An 11,596-nucleotide genomic window follows, 5' to 3' on the forward strand; every position below is an offset into this window, starting at 1 on the left:
AATTGATGACGTCGCTTTGAATGCTGCATACTGAACGCAAAAGAAGTCCGGAGTTCAAATAAGTTTAAAAAACATTGAAGTGCCCATGTAACAGATGAGTTCTCGTCCGAAACCCTGATACTCCGAAAGAGGTTGTCCAGTTTGTACACGAAGTGCGTCCAGTTTTTGCCGTGACCCTCTCTACTCTTTCGCACATGCTATGTGGGTGAAGTGATGATACCATGCCAAGTTTCAACATTTTCACAGTTCATTTTGTAGTGATTTTCAATTTCACGGTCATTTAGCTCTCTAAACAATTAGGTAAATGACTGAAAAATAGCAAATGATGTCAGAACATGTTGGAAATTGTTGAGGTCGCTTTGAATGGTGCATATTGTACGCAAAAGAAGTCCGGTGTTCAAAGAAGTTTAAAAAACATTGAAGTGCCCATGTAACAGATGAGTTCTCATCCGAAACCCTGATACTCCGAAAGAGATTGTCCAGTTTGTACACGAAGTGCGTCCAGTTTTTGCCCTGACCCTCTCTACTCTTTCGCACATGCTATGCGGGTGAAATGATGATACCATGCCAAGTTTCAACATTTTCACAGTTCATTTTGTAGTGATTTTCAATTTCACGATCATTTAGCTCTCTAAACAATTAGGTAAATGACTGAAAAACAACAAATGATGTCAGAACATATTGGAAATTGATGACGTCGCTTTGAATGCTGCATACTGAACGCAAAAGAAGTCCGGAGTTCAAATAAGTTTAAAAAACATTGAAGTGCCCATGTAACAGATGAGTTCTCGTCCGAAACCCTGATACTCCGAAAGAGATTGTCCAGTTTGTACACGAAGTGCATACAATTTTTGCCGCGACCCTCTCTACTCTTTCGCACATGATTTGCGGGTGAAATGATGATACCATGCCAAGTTTCAGCATTTTCACAGTTCATTTTGTAGTGATTTTCAATTTCACGGTCATTTAGCTCTCTAAACAATTAGGTAAATGACTGAAAAACAGCAAATGATGTCAAAACATGTTGGAAATTGATGACGTCGCTTTGAATGCTGCATACCGAATGCAAAGGAAGTCCGGAGTTCAAATAAGTTTAAAAAACATTGAAGTGCCCATGTAACAGATGAGTTCTCGTCCGAAACCCTGATACTCCGAAAGAGGTTGTCCAGTTTGTACACGAAGTGCGTATAGTTTTTGCCGCGACCCTATCTACTCTTTCGCACATGCTATGCGGGTGAAATCATGATACCATGCCAAGTTTCAACATTTTCACAGTTCATTTTGTAGTGATTTTCAATTTCATGATCATTTAGCTCTCTAAACAATTAGGTAAATGACTGAAAAACAACAAATGATGTCAGAACATATTGGAAATTGATGACGTCGCTTTGAATGTTGCATACTGAACGCAAAAGAAGTCCGGAGTTCAAATAAGTTTAAAAAACATTGAAGTGCCCATGTAACAGATGAGTTCTCGTCCGAAACCCTGATACTCCGAAAGAGGTTGTCCAGTTTGTACACGAAGTGCGTCCAGTTTTTGCCGTGACCCTCTCTACTCTTTCGCACATGCTATGTGGGTGAAGTGATGATACCATGCCAAGTTTCAACATTTTCACAGTTCATTTTGTAGTGATTTTCAATTTCACGGTCATTTAGCTCTCTAAACAATTAGGTAAATGACTGAAAAATAGCAAATGATGTCAGAACATGTTGGAAATTGTTGAGGTCGCTTTGAATGCTGCATATTGTACGCAAAAGAAGTCCGGTGTTCAAAGAAGTTTAAAAAACATTGAAGTGCCCATGTAACAGATGAGTTCTCATCCGAAACCCTGATACTCCGAAAGAGATTGTCCAGTTTGTACACGAAGTGCGTCCAGTTTTTGCCCTGACCCTCTCTACTCTTTCGAACATGCTATGCGGGTGAAATGATGATACCATGCCAAGTTTCAACATTTTCACAGTTCATTTTGTAGTGATTTTCAATTTCACGATCATTTAGCTCTCTAAACAATTAGGTAAATGACTGAAAAACAGCAAATGATGTCAGAACATGTTTGAAATTGTTGAGGTCGCTTTGAATGCTGCATACCGAACGCAAAAGAAGTCCGGAGTTCAAATAAGTTTAAAAAACATTGAAGTGCCCATGTAACAGATGAGTTCTCGTCCGAAACCCTGATACTCCGAAAGAGATTGTCTAGTTTGTACACGAAGTGCGTATAGTTTTTGCCGCGACCCTCTCTACTCTTTCGCACATGATTTGCGGGTGAAATGATGATACCATGCCAAGTTTCAACATTTTTACAGTTCATTTTGTAGTGATTTTCAATTTCATGATCATTTAGCTCTCTAAACAATTAGGTAAATGACTGAAAAATAGCAAATGATGTCAGAACATATTGGAAATTGATGACGTCGCTTTGAATGCTGCATACTGAACGGAAAAGAAGTCCGGAGTTCAAATAAGTTTAAAAAACATTGAAGTGCCCATGTAACAGATGAGTTCTCGTCCGAAACCCTGATACTCCGAAAGAGATTGTCCAGTTTGTACACGAAGTGCGTCCAGTTTTTGCCGTGACCCTCTCTACTCTTTCGCACATGCTATGTGGGTGAAGTGATGATACCATGCCAAGTTTCAACATTTTCATAGTTCATTTTGTAGTGATTTTCAATTTCATGGTCATTTAGCTCTCTAAACAATTAGGTAAATGACTGAAAAATAGCAAATGATGTCAGAACATGTTGGAAATTGTTGAGGTCGCTTTGAATGCTGCATACTGAACGCAAAAGAAGTCCGGAGTTCAAATAAGTTTAAAAAACATAGAAGTGCCCATGTAACAGATGAGTTCTCATCCGAAACCCTGATACTCCGAAAGAGATTGTCCGGTTTGTACACGAAGTGTGTCCAGTTTTTGCTGTGACCCTCTCTACTCTTTCGCACATGCTATGCGGGTGAAATGATGATACCATGCCAAGTTTCAACATTTTCACAGTTCATTTTGTAGTGATTTTCAATTTCACGATCATTTAGCTCTCTAAACAATTAGGTAAATGACTGAAAAACAGCAAATGATGTGAGAACATATTAGAAATTGATGACGTCGCTTTGAATGCTGCATACTGAATGCAAAAGAAGTCCGGAGTTCAAATAAGTTTAAAAAACATTGAAGTGCCCATGTAACAGATGAGTTCTCGTCCGAAACCCTGATACTCCGAAAGAGGTTGTACAGTTTGTACACGAAGTGCGTCCAGTTTTTTCCGTGACCCTCTCTACTCTTTCGCACATGCTATGTGGGTGAAGTGATGATACCATGCCAAGTTTCAACATTTTCACAGTTCATTTTGTAGTGATTTTCAATTTCACGGTCATTTAGCTCTCTAAACAATTAGGTAAATGACTGAAAAATAGCAAATGATGTCAGAACATGTTGGAAATTGTTGAGGTCGCTTTGAATGCTGCATATTGTACGCAAAAGAAGTCCGGTGTTCAAAGAAGTTTAAAAAACATTGAAGTGCCCATGTAACAGATGAGTTCTCATCCGAAACCCTGATACTCCGAAAGAGATTGTCCAGTTTGTACACGAAGTGCGTCCAGTTTTTGCCCTGACCCTCTCTACTCTTTCGCACATGCTATGCGGGTGAAATGATGATACCATGCCAAGTTTCAACATTTTCACAGTTCATTTTGTAGTGATTTTCAATTTCACGATCATTTAGCTCTCTAAACAATTAGGTAAATGACTGAAAAACAGCAAATGATGTCAGAACATGTTTGAAATTGTTGAGGTCGCTTTGAATGCTGCATACCGAACGCAAAAGAAGTCCGGAGTTCAAATAAGTTTAAAAAACATTGAAGTGCCCATGTAACAGATGAGTTCTCGTCCGAAACCCTGATACTCCGAAAGAGATTGTCTAGTTTGTACACGAAGTGCGTATAGTTTTTGCCGCGACCCTCTCTACTCTTTCCCACATGATTTGCGGGTGAAATGATGATACCATGCCAAGTTTCAACATTTTTACAGTTCATTTTGTAGTGATTTTCAATTTCATGATCATTTAGCTCTCTAAACAATTAGGTAAATGACTGAAAAATAGCAAATGATGTCAGAACATATTGGAAATTGATGACGTTGCTTTGAATGCTGCATACTGAACGGAAAAGAAGTCCGGAGTTCAAATAAGTTTAAAAAACATTGAAGTGCCCATGTAACAGATGAGTTCTCGTCCGAAACCCTGATACTCCAAAAGAGATTGTCCAGTTTGTACACGAAGTGCGTCCAGTTTTTGCCGTGACCCTCTCTACTCTTTCGCACATGCTATGTGGGTGAAGTGATGATACCATGCCAAGTTTCAACATTTTCATAGTTCATTTTGTAGTGATTTTCAATTTCATGGTCATTTAGCTCTCTAAACAATTAGGTAAATGACTGAAAAATAGCAAATGATGTCAGAACATGTTGGAAATTGTTGAGGTCGCTTTGAATGCTGCATACTGAACGCAAAAGAAGTCCGGAGTTCAAATAAGTTTAAAAAACATTGAAGTGCCCATGTAACAGATGAGTTCTCATCCGAAACCCTGATACTCCGAAAGAGATTGTCCGGTTTGTACACGAAGTGTGTCCAGTTTTTGCTGTGACCCTCTCTACTCTTTCGCACATGCTATGCGGGTGAAATGATGATACCATGCCAAGTTTCAACATTTTCACAGTTCATTTTGTAGTGATTTTCAATTTCACGATCATTTAGCTCTCTAAACAATTAGGTAAATGACTGAAAAACAGCAAATGATGTGAGAACATATTAGAAATTGATGACGTCGCTTTGAATGCTGCATACTGAACGCAAAAGAAGTCCGGAGTTCAAATAAGTTTAAAAAACATTGAAGTGCCCATGTAACAGATGAGTTCTCGTCCGAAACCCTGATACTCCAAAAGAGGTTGTACAGTTTGTACACGAAGTGCGTCCAGTTTTTGCCGTGACCCTCTCTACTCTTTCGCACATGCTATGTGGGTGAAGTGATGATACCATGCCAAGTTTCAACATTTTCACGGTTCATTTTGTAGTGATTTTCAATTTCACGGTCATTTAGCTCTCTAAACAACTAGTTAAATACCTGAAAAATAGCAAATGATGTCAGAACATGTTGGAAATTGATGACGTCAATTTGAATGCTGCATACTGTACGCAAAAGAAGTCCGGAGTTCAAATAAGTTTAAAAAACATTGAAGTGCCCATGTAACAGATGAGTTCTCATCCGAAACCCTGATACTCTGAAAGAGATTGTCCAGTTTGTACACGAAGTGTGTCCAGTTTTTGCGGTGACCCTCTCGACTCTTTCGCACATGCTATGCGGGTGAAATAATGATACCATGCCAAGTTTCAACATTTTCACAGTTCATTTTGTAGTGATTTTCAATTTCACGATCATTTAGCTCTCTAAACAATTAGGTAAATGACTGAAAAACAGCAAATGATGTGAGAACATATTAGAAATTGATGACGTCGCTTTGAATGCTGCATACTGAATGCAAAAGAAGTCCGGAGTTCAAATAAGTTTAAAAAACATTGAAGTGCCCATGTAACAGATGAGTTCTCGTCCGAAACCCTGATACTCCGAAAGAGGTTGTCCAGTTTGTACACGAAGTGCATCCAGTTTTTGCCGCGACCCTCTCTACTCTTTCGCACATGATTTGCGGGTGAAATGATGATACCATGCCAAGTTTCAACATTTTTACAGTTCATTTTGTAGTGATTTTCAATTTCACGGTCATTTAGCTCTCTAAACAATTAGGTAAATGACTGAAAAATAGCAAATGATGTCAAAACATGTTGGAAATTGATGACGTCGCTTTGAATGCTGCATACCGAATGCAAAGGAAGTCCAGAGTTCAAATAAGTTTAAAAAACATTGAAGTGCCCATGTAACAGATGAGTTCTCGTCCGAAACCCTGATACTCCGAAAGAGATTGTCTAGTTTGTACACGAAGTGCGTATAGTTTTTGCCGCGACCCTCTCTACTCTTTCGCATATGCTATGCGGGTGAAATCATGATACCATGCCAAGTTTCAACATTTTCACAGTTCATTTTGTAGTGATTTTCAATTTCATGATCATTTAGCTCTCTAAACAATTAGGTAAATGACTGAAAAACAGCAAATGATGTCAGAACATATTGGAAATTGATGAAGTCGCTTTGAATGCTGCATACTGAACGCAAAAGAAGTCCGGAGTTTAAATAAGTTTAAAAAACATTGAAGTGCCCATGTAACAGATGAGTTCTCATCCGAAACCCTGATACTCCGAAAGAGATTGTCCGGTTTGTACACGAAGTGTGTCCAGTTTTTGCGGTGACCCTCTCTTCTCTTTCACACATGCTATGCGGGTGAAATGATGATACCATGCCAAGTTTCAACATTTTCACAATTTATTTTGTAGTGATTTTCAATTTCACGATCATTTAGCTCTCGAAACAATTAGGTAAATGACTGAAAAACAGCAAATGATGTCAGAACATATTGCAAATTGACGACGTCGCTTTGAATGTTGCATACTGAACGCAAAAGAAGTCCGGAGTTCAAATAAGTTTAAAAAACATTGAAGTGCCCATGTAACAGATGAGTTCTCGTTCGAAACCCTGATACTCCGAAAGAGGTTGTCCAGTTTGTACACGAAGTGCGTCCAGTTTTTGCCGTGACCCTCTCTACTCTTTCGCACATGCTATGTGGGTGAAGTGATGATACCATGCCAACTTTCAACAATTTCACAGTTCATTTTGTAGTGATTTTCAATTTCATGGTCATTTAGCTCTCTAAACAATTAGGTAAATGACTGAAAAATAGCAAATGATGTCAGAACATGTTGGAAATTGTTGAGGTCGCTTTGAATGCTGCATATTGTACGCAAAAGAAGTCCGGTGTTCAAAGAAGTTTAAAAAACATTGAAGTGCCCATGTAACAGATGAGTTCTCATCCGAAACCCTGATACTCCGAAAGAGATTGTCCAGTTTGTACACGAAGTGCGTCCAGTTTTTGCACTGACCCTCTCTACTCTTTCGCACATGCTATGCGGGTGAAATGATGATACCATGCCAAGTTTCAACATTTTCACAGTTCATTTTGTAGTGATTTTCAATTTCACGATCATTTAGCTCTCTAAACAATTAGGTAAATTACTGAAAAACAGCAAATGATGTGAGAACATATTAGAAATTGATGACGTTGCTTTGAATGCTGCATACTGAACGCAAAAGAAGTCCGGAGTTCAAATAAGTTTAAAAAACATAGAAGTGCCCATGTAACAGATGAGTTCTCGTCCGAAACCCTGATACTCCGAAAGAGGTTGTCCAGTTTGTACACGAAGTGCGTCCAGTTTTTGCCGTGACCCTCTCTACTCTTTCGCACATGCTATGTGGGTGAAGTGATGATACCATGCCAAGTTTCAACATTTTCACAGTTCATTTTGTAGTGATTTTCAATTTCACGGTCATTTAGCTCTCTAAACAATTAGGTAAATGACTGAAAAAAAGCAAATGATGTCAGAACATGTTGGAAATTGTTGAGGTCGCTTTGAATGCTGCATATTGTACGCAAAAGAAGTCCGGTGTTCAAAGAAGTTTAAAAAACATTGAAGTGCCCATGTAACAGATGAGTTCTCATCCGAAACCCTGATACTCCGAAAGAGATTGTCCAGTTTGTACACGAAGTGCGTCCAGTTTTTGCCCTGACCCTCTCTACTCTTTCGCACATGCTATGCGGGTGAAATGATGATACCATGCCAAGTTTCAACATTTTCACAGTTCATTTTGTAGTGATTTTCAATTTCACGATCATTTAGCTCTCTAAACAATTAGGTAAATGACTGAAAAACAGCAAATGATGTGAGAACATATTAGAAATTGATGACGTTGCTTTGAATGCTGCATACTGAACGCAAAAGAAGTCCGGAGTTCAAATAAGTTTAAAAAACATTGAAGTGCCCATGTAACAGATGAGTTCTCGTCCGAAACCCTGATACTCCGAAAGAGGTTGTCCAGTTTGTACACGAAGTGCGTCCAGTTTTTGCCGTGACCCTCTCTACTCTTTCGCACATGCTATGTGGGTGAAGTGATGATACCATGCCAAGTTTCAACATTTTCACAGTTCATTTTGTAGTGATTTTCAATTTCACGGTCATTTAGCTCTCTAAACAATTAGGTAAATGACTGAAAAATAGCAAATGATGTCAGAACATGTTGGAAATTGTTGAGGTCGCTTTGAATGCTGCATATTGTACGCAAAAGAAGTCCGGTGTTCAAAGAAGTTTAAAAAACATTGAAGTGCCCATGTAACAGATGAGTTCTCATCTGAAACCCTGATACTCCGAATGAGATTGTCCAGTTTGTACACGAAGTGCGTCCAGTTTTTGCCCTGACCCTCTCTACTCTTTGGCACATGCTATGCGGGTGAAATGATGATACCATGCCAAGTTTCAACATTTTCACAGTTCATTTTGTAGTGATTTTCAATTTCACGATCATTTAGCTCTTTAAACAATTAGGTAAATGACTGAAAAACAACAAATGATGTCAGAACATATTGGAAATTGATGACGTCGCGTTGAATGCTGCATACTGAACGCAAAAGAAGTCCGGAGTTCAAATAAGTTTAAAAAACATTGAAGTGCCCATGTAACAGATGAGTTCTCGTCCGAAACCCTGATACTCCGAAAGAGATTGTCTAGTTTGTACACGAAGTGCGTACAATTTTTGCCGCGACCCTCTCTACTCTTTCGCACATGATTTGCGGGTGAAATGATGATACCATGCCAAGTTTCAACATTTTTACAGTTCATTTTGTAGTGATTTTCAATTTCACGGTCATTTAGCTCTCTAAACAATTAGGTAAATGACTGAAAAATAGCAAATGATGTCAAAACATGTTGGAAATTGATGACGTCGCTTTGAATGCTGCATACCGAATGCAAAGGAAGTCCAGAGTTCAAATAAGTTTAAAAAACATTGAAGTGCCCATGTAACAGATGAGTTCTCGTCCGAAACCCTGATACTCCGAAAGAGATTGTCCGGTTTGTACACGAAGTGTGTCCAGTTTTTGCTGTGACCCTCTCTTCTCTTTCACACATGCTATGCGGGTGAAATCATGATACCATGCCAAGTTTCAACATTTTCACAATTTATTTTGTAGTGATTTTCAATTTCACGATCATTTAGCTCTCTAAACAATTAGGTAAATGACTGAAAAACAGCAAATGATGTCAGAACATATTGCAAATTGACGACGTCGCTTTGAATGTTGCATACTGAACGCAAAAGAAGTCCGGAGTTCAAATAAGTTTAAAAAACATTGAAGTGCCCATGTAACAGATGAGTTCTCGTTCGAAACCCTGATACTCCGAAAGAGGTTGTCCAGTTTGTACACGAAGTGCGTCCAGTTTTTGCCGTGACCCTCTCTACTCTTTCGCACATGCTATGTGGGTGAAGTGATGATACCATGCCAACTTTCAACAATTTCACAGTTCATTTTGTAGTGATTTTCAATTTCATGGTCATTTAGCTCTCTAAACAATTAGGTAAATGACTGAAAAATAGCAAATGATGTCAGAACATGTTGGAAATTGTTGAGGTCGCTTTGAATGCTGCATATTGTACGCAAAAGAAGTCCGGTGTTCAAAGAAGTTTAAAAAACATTGAAGTGCCCATGTAACAGATGAGTTCTCATCCGAAACCCTGATACTCCGAAAGAGATTGTCCGGTTTGTACACGAAGTGCGTCCAGTTTTTGCACTGACCCTCTCTACTCTTTCGCACATGCTATGCGGGTGAAATGATGATACCATGCCAAGTTTCAACATTTTCACAGTTCATTTTGTAGTGATTTTCAATTTCACGATCATTTAGCTCTCTAAACAATTAGGTAAATTACTGAAAAACAGCAAATGATGTGAGAACATATTAGAAATTGATGACGTTGCTTTGAATGCTGCATACTGAACGCAAAAGAAGTCCGGAGTTCAAATAAGTTTAAAAAACATAGAAGTGCCCATGTAACAGATGAGTTCTCGTCCGAAACCCTGATACTCCGAAAGAGGTTGTCCAGTTTGTACACGAAGTGCGTCCAGTTTTTGCCGTGACCCTCTCTACTCTTTCGCACATGCTATGTGGGTGAAGTGATGATACCATGCCAAGTTTCAACATTTTCACAGTTCATTTTGTAGTGATTTTCAATTTCACGGTCATTTAGCTCTCTAAACAATTAGGTAAATGACTGAAAAATAGCAAATGATGTCAGAACATGTTGGAAATTGTTGAGGTCGCTTTGAATGCTGCATATTGTACGCAAAAGAAGTCCGGTGTTCAAAGAAGTTTAAAAAACATTGAAGTGCCCATGTAACAGATGAGTTCTCATCCGAAACCCTGATACTCCGAAAGAGATTGTCCAGTTTGTACACGAAGTGCGTCCAGTTTTTGCCCTGACCCTCTCTACTCTTTCGCACATGCTATGCGGGTGAAATGATGATACCATGCCAAGTTTCAACATTTTCACAGTTCATTTTGTAGTGATTTTCAATTTCACGATCATTTAGCTCTCTAAACAATTAGGTAAATGACTGAAAAACAGCAAATGATGTGAGAACATATTAGAAATTGATGACGTTGCTTTGAATGCTGCATACTGAACGCAAAAGAAGTCCGGAGTTCAAATAAGTTTAAAAAACATTGAAGTGCCCATGTAACAGATGAGTTCTCGTCCGAAACCCTGATACTCCGAAAGAGGTTGTCCAGTTTGTACACGAAGTGCGTCCAGTTTTTGCCGTGACCCTCTCTACTCTTTCGCACATGCTATGTGGGTGAAGTGATGATACCATGCCAAGTTTCAACATTTTCACAGTTCATTTTGTAGTGATTTTCAATTTCACGGTCATTTAGCTCTCTAAACAATTAGGTAAATGACTGAAAAATAGCAAATGATGTCAGAACATGTTGGAAATTGTTGAGGTCGCTTTGAATGCTGCATATTGTACGCAAAAGAAGTCCGGTGTTCAAAGAAGTTTAAAAAACATTGAAGTGCCCATGTAACAGATGAGTTCTCATCTGAAACCCTGATACTCCGAATGAGATTGTCCAGTTTGTACACGAAGTGCGTCCAGTTTTTGCCCTGACCCTCTCTACTCTTTTGCACATGCTATGCGGGTGAAATGATGATACCATGCCAAGTTTCAACATTTTCACAGTTCATTTTGTAGTGATTTTCAATTTCACGATCATTTAGCTCTTTAAACAATTAGGTAAATGACTGAAAAACAACAAATGATGTCAGAACATATTGGAAATTGATGACGTCGCGTTGAATGCTGCATACTGAACGCAAAAGAAGTCCGGAGTTCAAATAAGTTTAAAAAACATTGAAGTGCCCATGTAACAGATGAGTTCTCGTCCGAAACCCTGATACTCCGAAAGAGATTGTCTAGTTTGTACACGAAGTGCGTACAATTTTTGCCGCGACCCTCTCTACTCTTTCGCACATGATTTGCGGGTGAAATGATGATACCATGCCAAGTTTCAACATTTTTACAGTTCATTTTGTAGTGATTTTCAATTTCACGGT

The sequence above is a fragment of the Triticum urartu genome, chromosome 1A, assembly GCF_056163025.1.
Source record: "Triticum urartu cultivar PI428250 chromosome 1A, HENAU_Tu73, whole genome shotgun sequence".
Classification (NCBI taxonomy): domain Eukaryota; kingdom Viridiplantae; phylum Streptophyta; class Magnoliopsida; order Poales; family Poaceae; genus Triticum; species Triticum urartu.